Raw genomic sequence first — 10523 nt, 5'->3', positions numbered from 1 at the left:
CTGCCAGATCTGGCCCCACTTGCCTGCATAAGATGTAGAGGATCTTTAACCTGTGGTATTGCACAGAACCCACTCTTACTATTTCTGGGAAACCTATGAAGCATACAGAGCAATTTGGGATAAAACACGAAGCAAGATGAGCCTGGATATTCAAACTAGCGTAAATAAATCCAGCCCTTAATATTTTGTGGCTCACAGCGTAAAAAAAAAAACAACTCCAAACAGTTTGAGGAAGTTAGAGAAATGAGAGGGAAAATCTGCTCCAGTTTTAAGGGTCAGTGGTCCAGTTATTAATGGAGTTGACATGATTTGGTACGAGAGTCAGTCACCTCCGAGCATAGCTAATCCTGATCTCTGAAACCTGTTTTAATTGAAATGCCCAGACCTTTATTTATTTATGTTGCCTGTGTATCATAAGGAGGTTCTGATTGGAAAAAGGAAGGAAGGAAAAAGTGTGTTCAATGCTCCCTGGTTAAAACTATTAAAAAAAATATGCAAGTTGCCCAACAAACTGGTACCGAGCTAAATCCTTTGGGAACTGATTGTCTCTCCTGGCCATGTGTTTCGGGAGAGGCATGTTTAATTTGGATGGTTTTAATCAAAGAAGCATCTACGGACTCCTGTGTGTTTTGGAAACGTTTCACTTCCACTGGCGAAGAGGTCAAGGTTGACAGCTGAAACGGGAGGCAAGTAGGAATGTTTGCTTTCCAGTGCGGCGTGCTGCTCATTTCTAGCGAGGAAGAATGAGCTCCCAATCAAGCTGCTGCCTCAGACCAGAAATGAGAGCAGCTCGATCATGAAGTGAACTGATGACGGCAGCTTATAAAAATGAGGGGATGTAGCTGCTTTAGAGATGTGAATGAAAGTAAGAGGATTATGGAGTCCTCTTGAGAGGAGACATACTTGGCAGAGCTCACGAGATGGTCCAAATAATATCTGCCGTCAAGAACAATGCGAAAGAATCAAGCTGATTGTTTCAAGGAGCCTGTTTTTAAAGAGTCGTTCCCAACTTTTTGGGGTCCCCTTTCCCTGAGTTCTGCTTTACTCATTGCTTTCGTCTCCAGGCTATTTATACAGTCTGAGTACCAGCCAATGTGCCGGCAATGGTTTCCCCCCCACCACCATAAGCAGTTTTCATATTCTTGCCGCGCAATCCTTTTGAACCCTGCTAGTAGGTGCGGGGAGCATAGTTTACACAGTTGGATACATATTGCTTCTGTGCACCACTGTGAACCATCAGCAGAAATCTTCACAATGGCCAGTTAGCCAGCCTCTCTCCGACATGGCCCCTGACTTTTAGATATCAAATGAGCAAAAATATTCCAAGCAAAGCAAAACACACGAGTAAATCTTGGCTTCTTTCCTTTAAAATACATATTCAATGTGCAGAAAGCTGGGCCGAAATGCTCGTGGGTTTTGGGACTCTAAATCCATGCTACATCTTCTTCAAGTTTATTAGGTATTTTAAGTCACAAACAGTGTTCCCTTTTCTCCTTTTTTTTTTTTCCTCCTGCAAGGGGAGATCTGTCTAAAAAGGCAGAAAGGGATGCAGCACGAGGGCTGCAGTGGGAAGCTTTTTCTAGTCATTTCCAATGCTATATTTTGGAACGGTTCCCGGTTTACCAGCCAGATTAGCTGCCTTTGGTTCACATTTTACATTGTTTGCGAACTGAGGAACTTCTGAAAAGCAGACTCTCGCCATATTGTTTGGCTGTAATAAAGCTAATTCTGTTCGCTCCTATAGCCGTATGATACCACTTGTGTAGGATTTCCCTTTGCTTGCATATTTATAGGGTCTTGTAGAGCTCCACTGTAGCACGGTGCCAGCATGAGGAAATCAAGCTGTCAGTAGTTTCTATTTTTGTCCCTACCTATAGTTTCAGTAATGACAAGTGAGTGAGGCAACATATGCATTTCCCATCTACAGGAAAAAAAATTACTGTCTTCCTTCAGTGCGTTACATCTGTGCTACAACCTATTTTCCAAGGGCTTCAGATTATGTTAGCTGATAGTTAACATGTACAAGCACTGGTCAGGTGTAGTTGTTTCCAGACTCTGCATTAATAAAACCAGAAGAGGAAGAGTTCCAACATTCACATTTCATTGCGTTTTTCTTTTAGTCCTAAAAAACCCCCCCCCCCCCAGGAGATAGCTCTTACTGCGTTGAATCCCAGCTTGTATCATGCTTTGGTCAGCAAACACATTCAAGCAAATGAGGATTGTTCTCTTAAGATTAAGAGTTGCTGATTATATGTAATGTCCTCCTCCTGACCTCAGCGTGATTAACCCATTCCTGTGGCTAATGATCGAGTGGCTTAAACTGGCAGGGATAAAAATGAGCCCAAACTGATAATGCACAAGATAGTGCCATCCCTAAATGAAAGGGATCTAGTGAGAGACAATGTGTAATAACAGCTTCTTAATTATTAAGGCTATGTCTGCATCTTCCCTTTGGATCTGACATGAAGCAATGCAGCAAATATTGTCATGCTGGCCGTGGTTGCCCTATAAATACCTGAGCTAGATGCCACCCACCAGGATGCAGGGACTAGATCCCGCCTGTGATATTCTTCCTTGGAGTCAGAAGACTTTGCTTTTCAAAGAAGTTGTAGGGAAGGCAGGCACCCATCATCACTTGCAACTAGTTTGGCTTGACAGCATCTAGGAATTTACAGCCTTAGACATGACTGCACCAGATCTTCAATGACAGCTAATAAAATGGAACTACACCCCACTGCTTTGAAAAGCCGCAACTCAGGACTCCTTTCCCGATTATACTTATTTAAATGTGAGAGAGAGATTGGGCTTTTACAAAGGCTCATACGGAAAATGACTTGAAGAGCCTGATAACAAGAAATATACTCCCCCCCCACCCAATCCCCCCATCCCCTTTCCACCAGCCCTAAAAACTGATGCCTACTACTTGTTTGCAAATGTTGAAGGTAATATGTGCTGTTTGGAAGGGCTATGTACACATGTCAAAGTTCAAATTTCACCCAATCGTGGGTCTCTTTCTCCACCTAGATTTACTCTTTCTTTTTGGGTTTTTTTTTTGGAATCCGTAATGGGTGCAATAATCCATGCCCCATGAGGAACAAGCAGAAGAGAGTGACAGAAAGAAGGCAAAAAATAAAAGCCTGTGGTGTAAATAAAAGTAAAAAAAATATATGTTAAAAAATACAAGGGCTGCGCTATAAATCCCTCGCTCCTGCATGCAAGCCGGCCGCTGCAGCACAGAGCTGGTGGGGCTGTGTGATTTTCAGTTACTTTATAGCCCATGAAGATCACCCTCTTACACGGCTTCAGCATAACAAGCCAATGTCCTGGCTCTCAGGAAGCAGCTCATAAAAAGATGCACCATGCAGTCCCTTCCAGGGCGCAGACGAACATAACCAAGACAAAGGGAAATGCATTTTTCTAATGCTTGTTGCTGGTTTTGCTAATTTTGTTTTAATTATACAGGGGAAGGAGTCGAGGAGGAGTCCCAGGCTGTAGTCAATGAGAGTCTTGCCTGCCTAGTAATACAGAGGCAAAATGCACATATACAGTGCAGAAAGCCACCATGGGGAGGGATATAACACAAAGGAGCCATTTATTGCCTGAAAACTGTCTCTGAACAAACCCATTGTGTTAAAGTAATACAAATCCACAACACCTTCCTGTTTCTTAGTTTCCATTTGGATGTTTGCTAATGCAGCAAGAGGCGCCCAAGTTCCCGAGGCAGCGAGACCCGCCCCCCCCAAACTCCTATTGATTTTAGGGAAGCCCACAACTTTAAGTCACCTCTAAGGGCCAAATGCTATAGCGGTGTCAGAGAGAGAGAAGAATTTGGCCAGGCAAGCCTTAAAAATCCATCAGCCCATTCCTGGCCAGGCTGTGGGTTTATCTAGTTTGGAGCTTTAAATCCAAGGAACAGAAGGAGGTATCTTTTGATGTAACATTTTGTTCTTTTTTTAAATACAAGTTATTCCAGGCAATGCAGTTGGCCTGAAATAGTTATCAGTTACAAAACCAGGGCTTCTGGTATCTTGTCTCCTTGTGCAATGCAAAGAAGGTCCTCCTGCTGTGCTCCAAAGTAGGGGAAAAGCTATTACTTAAAAATAATTCTTCACGTTAAGGCTTGCTGCCTGAAGCTCCGTTAATATTAAGGAAATTCCAGCAGTTCACTCCCCGCTGCTGGAACCTTATTTTGCTGTTTTGTTTTGCTAAGCTTGTCAAGAGCAAGCAAGTACCAACTAAGGTTGAACATCTCTGTCGCCCCTGCCTCCACCAAAGTGCCGGCATTGGCCTTTTCTTCTCGGGGTGATGGTTCTAGGATTGGCATGGAGCTGTCAGCCTGAACTGCTGGAGAAGAGAGAGAGGGATTATTTGGCTTCCCCCTTTGCCGCCTTTATCTCAACATGAAGTTAGAAGGTGGGGTGCGCTACGACCTTTGTTCAACCTAACAAGTGATTAATACAAGTCATGAGAACACAGAAAAATGAGTTCAGTGTCCTCCCTGAGATCGGAAACACCAGCTGATCCCACACATGCACGTGATGCAAACAGCCTGGCCGCTGTCAAGCCTGCCATCCCATGGTCCTGAAATGCCTACCCTAAATGTTCTTATCTAGGAGCCAAAAGTTCAATAACAGGAACCTACACAGGTACTCGTCACTTAACATTGTCCCGGTTTCGTTATTATGTCGCTGATCTATTAAAGAACACGCTCGTTACAGTTGCGCACTGTTCGGTTATAACGTTGTTTGGCCGCCACCTGCTAGTAGGTAACTACTGCGACGTAATTGGATTTGCTTAACATCGTTTTGCTTAAAGTGGCATTTTTCAAGAATGTAACTACGGCATTAAGCACGGAGTAGGTGTACTAGGCACTGGTTTTCAGAGGAGCAGTCATGGAAGCTACGTTTCCACAGCACCTCTGAACATCAGACCCTTTAAACATGGACCAATATGGGTTTAAGGATCTCAAGTGAAACTCCCAGCCCCCAAGCCTGGTATCCTTTTTTACTGTTGCAAAACACCTTCCAGCAAAATACTATGAACATCACTGAAACCCACCCATAGGTAAAGGTTAGCTAAGACTGTAGCAGAAGTCTGACGAACCATTTGATAAACTATCTAGGATCTTCTGAGAAACAACTGCAACTATCCAGAGTTGCCCTTTTTTTGGACAACTTATTATTCATGCATACTAAGACATAAATATGTCAAATTCTGGGGAAAACTTTTGAACCAGAATAGCATGTCTTAAAAGAAGTTAACTTATGAGTGGCATAGATACTGGGATATTGTCACTGTTGCAAGGCCATAGTGTTTAGTTACCTGGGTGGTCAGTACAAGGCACGGTCACTTTACAAAGACCCTCTATTTCCTACTGACTAAAATTCAGAGGTTCAGGATGTGATCTTTCCCTCACAAGTCTTATGCTGGTCTAACTTCACTGCATGCCTCTCAGTCTCCACACTGTCCAGTGCATGACAACCCACTGACCCCATGTCTAACTATCAGAATATGAAACACCTAAGATTCTGCTGCACCTTATACAGCCACTGACAGATTCATATTGCCAACAACATGTATTCAAAAACATCACAAGATTTATTAACACAGCAACACTGCGATCTCTCTGGGTCATATTTTCACCCCTTCACCAAATGGTGAAAATTTTACTTTCTTACTTACCAATGGAAGCTGAGATTTCAGGGTAAATACCATGACTCCAGGAGCTGAGGCTTTACAGGAAACTCCAAAATATCACAAGGTTCTTAATCAACATCAATTGAGTTGACCACACTACAGAACCTAATGAGTTTTCATTTTACAGCCTAATTTTGATAATGATTGTTTACTATCTGAATTGAATAGACTGGTTTTGTCCCGTTATGGTCAGTTCTACCAACCTGCCATCCTGGTGAGTCTCAAATTGCCTCCGGTCACAGGTGCTCCGGTTCCCTCCTGTAGCAGGAGGCATAGAGGGAGATTGGTTCTTGCAACTCCGTGGTGCACAGGAGAAGAAAGGGTTTGTAGAAGAGGGACTTCTACCTTGACCTCTTGGAGAGAACAAAGTGTGCATGGGTGGGGCAGTCTGGCTCTGAAATATTGAGGCCTGGTAAAAAGAGGACATGCCATCCATGCAGGTCAACAAATTCTTACATTGCCCCCTCCCCCAGCCTGATATAAAGGGTTCCTTGCTATGCATCTTGGGAAATGTAGTTCTTTCTTGAGCGTGCTCAGAAAACCACACCAGGAAACTACAACCTCCAGCAGCCCATGTGCATACTCATCTGCTTTGTAGGAGTCTCCATCCCTTTGGATGGCCTTGGAGGCAGTGGTTTTGGCAAGCTCTCCTACCTAAGGGGGAAGAAGAGGGGGTGCAGGTCGTTCATGATCTTTTGTGTGTGGGTAGGGGGGCCACTGGTCCTGTTTTTAAACCCTTTGTCCCCTGCCCATGTCTAAATGAAGAACGGACTGCAAAAAGTCCTGATTTTCAGGTCACTGGTGGAAATACATGCCAATCATTTGTCCTCATGATTCTATTGGCTGTGCCAAAAGGTAGGGCGGTGCACAGCCAGGAGGAGCAGAGTTCCCAGCTGGAGGTGGGGGCAGGAAGGGAGGGAGGTGGCCCCACCCCTTGCTTCTGACTGGCCAAGGGGCCCAGTGGCCCCACCCCTCTTTGCTGATTGGTCAAGGCAGCAGCAGCTCCACCCCTCACCATTGATTGGCTAAGGGGGCCCACCCCTCACCAAGGGGATGTCCTGTATTCTGGGATGCATCAGTGGCCACCCTACCTGTAGATCCAGAATCTGCTGCAGAATGGGAATGGGATCCTCTTTGCAACACTGCAGAGCTTTCCTAGGTCTCACAAATTAGTGGGGCAGATAAGAGACAACTTCAAATGCAGAACATTACTGTGTGCCAGGCCAGGGAAGTCCACTCCATTGATCTGAGCTGAGATACCGTGCGGTCTGGGAGAGGATAATCAGACATGAAGTTTATATTGAATAATCACCCAAACTTTGGATGCTTACCCAAAGCTGCAAGGAAAGTCTGGCCTGCAAATCATTAGATCAGGAGAGAGTTGGGAAATGCTAAAGTCCCAGTGTTTCTGCATCCAATCATGCTAAAGAAAGAAAAAAACCCTTCCACTACAGCCTGAGTTTGGCCAGGAAGAGCTGTATGGAAATTCCTAGTCTTGCCAACTCTTCCAAATATCAAAGGATCAACTTAAAAATCAAAATATTGCTTTTAAATATGAATTTAGGGTTCATTTTATTTGCCTCTTGGTGCACCCAAGTCACATTTTTCTTAAAGGAATCTGGCTTGGCAGCTAATAAAACTGAATTATCAGTGTTTATTATAAGACCCTCTGTGATAGCTGGATGAAAAAGACTATGTAAAAAAACAGCGCTATTAGGAAAGCCAGCACTCTTCTAACCACAATGGCTAGAAACATGTATTATGTTAAAAAAAAAAAAGAAGAAGCAGAAATTCTCACTGAATCAAAAGTCTCCAGGACGTTTAAGGAAAACATCTATTATCACAAGATTTACAAGAAAATCCCAAGAGTTGGCAACACTTACATTATGAAGAATTTAATAAAGACTTATGGCATTTCTCTAGTTTTCTGGAGCCTTCCCATAAAATGTCATAGAGAATAATAGCTTCTCCTATAAAATAGTTTCATACATCTACTCAATAGGTGACATCCTGAGCTGATGTCAATGGAGATTTGTACCAGTGAAGGATCTGTTTCCATAGGCTTTCTCTTTTTCATCCCTAGGACATTTCCCTGAGTATTTTCAGACAGGTTGGAAATGCTGTGTGGAACACAAAGACGAAAACTGAAGAAGAAGAAGAAAGTTAACCAAAGTTTTTCAAACCTCAGAAATGTTTCATTTGGGCTCATTTCCAAATGTTCAAGTGACGTTTTACTTCACCTGTCCCATGCCTAATATATTATGGTACTGAAGCAAGAGAGGTGGCTTTCCTAGTAGTAATACTATTTTTTTACATAGTCCTTTTCATCCAAATATCACCGAGGGATTTATAGTAAATATTTACTATTCAGTCTTAATATCATTTAAGAAAAAAATCTGTCCGATTTCAGTAACAGACCTAGCAAAGCTTTTTTTCCCCTCGAACTCATGAACTTTTTTGCCTGGCATCTAGGCAGATTCTTTTATTAAATTTTAAGTTAAACCATTTCAAATTGCATCAGAAATAAAACTTGACATACAAGTTGTGAGTGCCAAGGTCTTGTCCTATTTACAAACATATTTTATATGTTGCTTTTATTTTCAGAGCTTCAAAGAAGAGCCTTTTTCATATTGTACATTATTTCAAATATATTTTAGATGTTGCATAAGCCAAAAAGGGCTCAATTATGATCAGTTATATATTTCAAGCACTTGTTCTTAGGCATATTCTAGTTTTGTGTTGGTTTTGTTTTTTGAAGTGTACTACTTTTCTAAAGGCTCAGTTCGACTGAGTTAAATAAAGACTTCAAAAAATAATTACAAATACTATACAAGAAGGGACAGAGGATTTCCCACAGCATTGCAGACTTCCATACAAATGTTAAATACTTTATATATCAGAAAGGGATCCTATAGGGAAGAATGTTAGACAACCCTTCACTTCTGAGAACTGGCTTTCTATGTCTGAAATGGTAGGTCTAGGTTCAGGATAGCACCCGTGTTCGAGGAAGTGCTGAGACACATGATTATAAGAGGAAGCCAGGGACGATGGACTGAGGGAGGGCCTTCATTCAAATGAAAGAACAATGGACAGAGAAAATCCTAAGGTGATGTGTATGCCTCCCCCAAAACTGTCGATGCATACTGACACCAAGGTAAAGGTGAGAGGGCTTCCAGATCTCCTCTGCTACTCTGGGGTTACGGAGCACAGCCTGCTAATTTTTCTAAACTAAATGTTGGTTTTGTGATTTGGAGCAGCAGCTTAACTGATAGAACTAGACTCGTGTTCACTTGTAAATTGAACAGGTTTTGATTCCAGGTCTCCGGGGATGAAAAGCAAATGCATTTGGCTTAATATTTTAAGAAGGCAGAATATCACTCCTGAAAGCCAGTAATCCACACGTGCAATAAGTCCATTGCATTTCCTCTCCTACTATTGCTTCACCACTCATTTTCAATCAGCTCAGCAGCCCCAAGATGGAGTTAAAATAATGTTTACACAGGCAACATCTAATGGGAAGGAGCTGTTGATGGAAAGGATCACAAACGGTCTCTGAAAAGGCTTCAGGCGCCAGCTGGTGCAGTACAACCTATGTACCCATGTCACTTGAGACTTTGAGGCTATGTCCACATGCATTTGGGAACCTCACTTGTTTGTAATTCCACGTTTTTTATATGGAGCATGGCACCTATATTTGGCAATGCATGAGCCAAAAACAAGGAAGCTCAGTCACATGCTGGCTTCTGGTTTCCAACTGCAAAAAAAAAACAAAAACCCAAAACACACACACACACAACCCTTAACATATATTTTGAGCACTGTCTGTGCCCTAGGGATAAGAAAAGGGAAAGACTGTAGGGAGCTGCACTTCATAGGTGCCACCATTTCAAAATAGCCCTATACCTGGGCAACACGTTTATCAAGATTAAGATGAATTAGTGCAGAAGGGTGAAAATAAATTGTTTCTTGTAGATCCAGAGTGGTGAAAACCAGGCAGTATTACCCAATTTAGATTCAAACACAGTACTTTTGAATTGCCGTCCGCAGTCCTGTAACTTGTACACTAGTCTTTTCTGACACACATTTATTTCTATCCTTTCCTTGGACATGATAGATTATCTGCCCAGCCTGGACATGTAGACAGACAGGAACACTACATCACATAGAGTACATAACACTGTAAGTGCACCGTGCATTGTGGGTCATCAGCACAGATTTTACTTGGGTCCTCTAGCACCAAATAGCACACAGGCTAATCTATCTGAGTAACAACAGTTATGCCCTTACCTGCTAACAATAGTAGGATATTATACTTTCTCTGGACTAGCTACTAGAAGGGGACCTGGGACAACGACCCAGACTTCTTACACATTTCCCTTTTTCAAGCTAAGCTCATCTTAAGGGGCATTAGTCTCGTGTTACTTATGTTCTAATAAATAAAAGTCTAAGAATGACGCCCAATTATTTTCACCTTAAAAGGCCGGTCATTGCAAGCATTTCAATATTGAGAGCTAATTCCATCAGCAAGTATCAGGCCCCTTTCCTAAAGTGATAATATTATTGTTCTTAACTTTTCTTCCCTTCTTGACAGCCTTTAAGCTCTTCTGTTTCACTCCGTCAACCTCACTCACAATATCACAAGTCACCTAGATGCTGTATGTTGAAAGACAGAGAGACCGAGAGTAAACACCCCCAGAGTCTTCATAGTTTCATAGTTTCTAGGGTCAGAAGGGACCTGAGTAGATCATCTAGTCCGACCCCCTGCCATGGCAGGAAAGATTACTGGGGCCAAACGACCCCAGCAAGGTGTACATCTAGCCTCCGCT

The 10523-nt window shown here is 42.6% G+C and overlaps 1 protein-coding gene across 4 annotated transcripts in view; it reads right to left on the bottom strand.

Moving 5' to 3' along the window:
- Nucleotides 1-10523, bottom strand: part of MAF (MAF bZIP transcription factor) — a 293225-nt gene that overhangs the window by 232736 nt on the left and 49966 nt on the right. The window contains exon 3 of one of the 4 annotated variants that reach the window (XM_019505502.1): nt 4207-4344. The exons of 2 other annotated variants lie outside the window; for them this stretch is intronic. The gene's annotated coding sequence lies outside the window, so the exon portion shown is untranslated. Of the gene's footprint in view, nt 1-4206; nt 4345-10523 lie in introns of those variants that run through there. One more of the 4 variants, XM_019505503.1, reaches the window with a different exon arrangement.

Source organism: Gavialis gangeticus, unplaced genomic scaffold (genome assembly GCF_001723915.1).
Source record: "Gavialis gangeticus isolate Ggan-Ray unplaced genomic scaffold, GavGan_comp1, whole genome shotgun sequence".
Lineage (NCBI taxonomy): Eukaryota > Metazoa > Chordata > Crocodylia > Gavialidae > Gavialis > Gavialis gangeticus.
The sequence above is the reverse complement of the archived record's forward strand: the minus strand, read 5'-3'. Positions and strand labels throughout refer to the sequence as shown.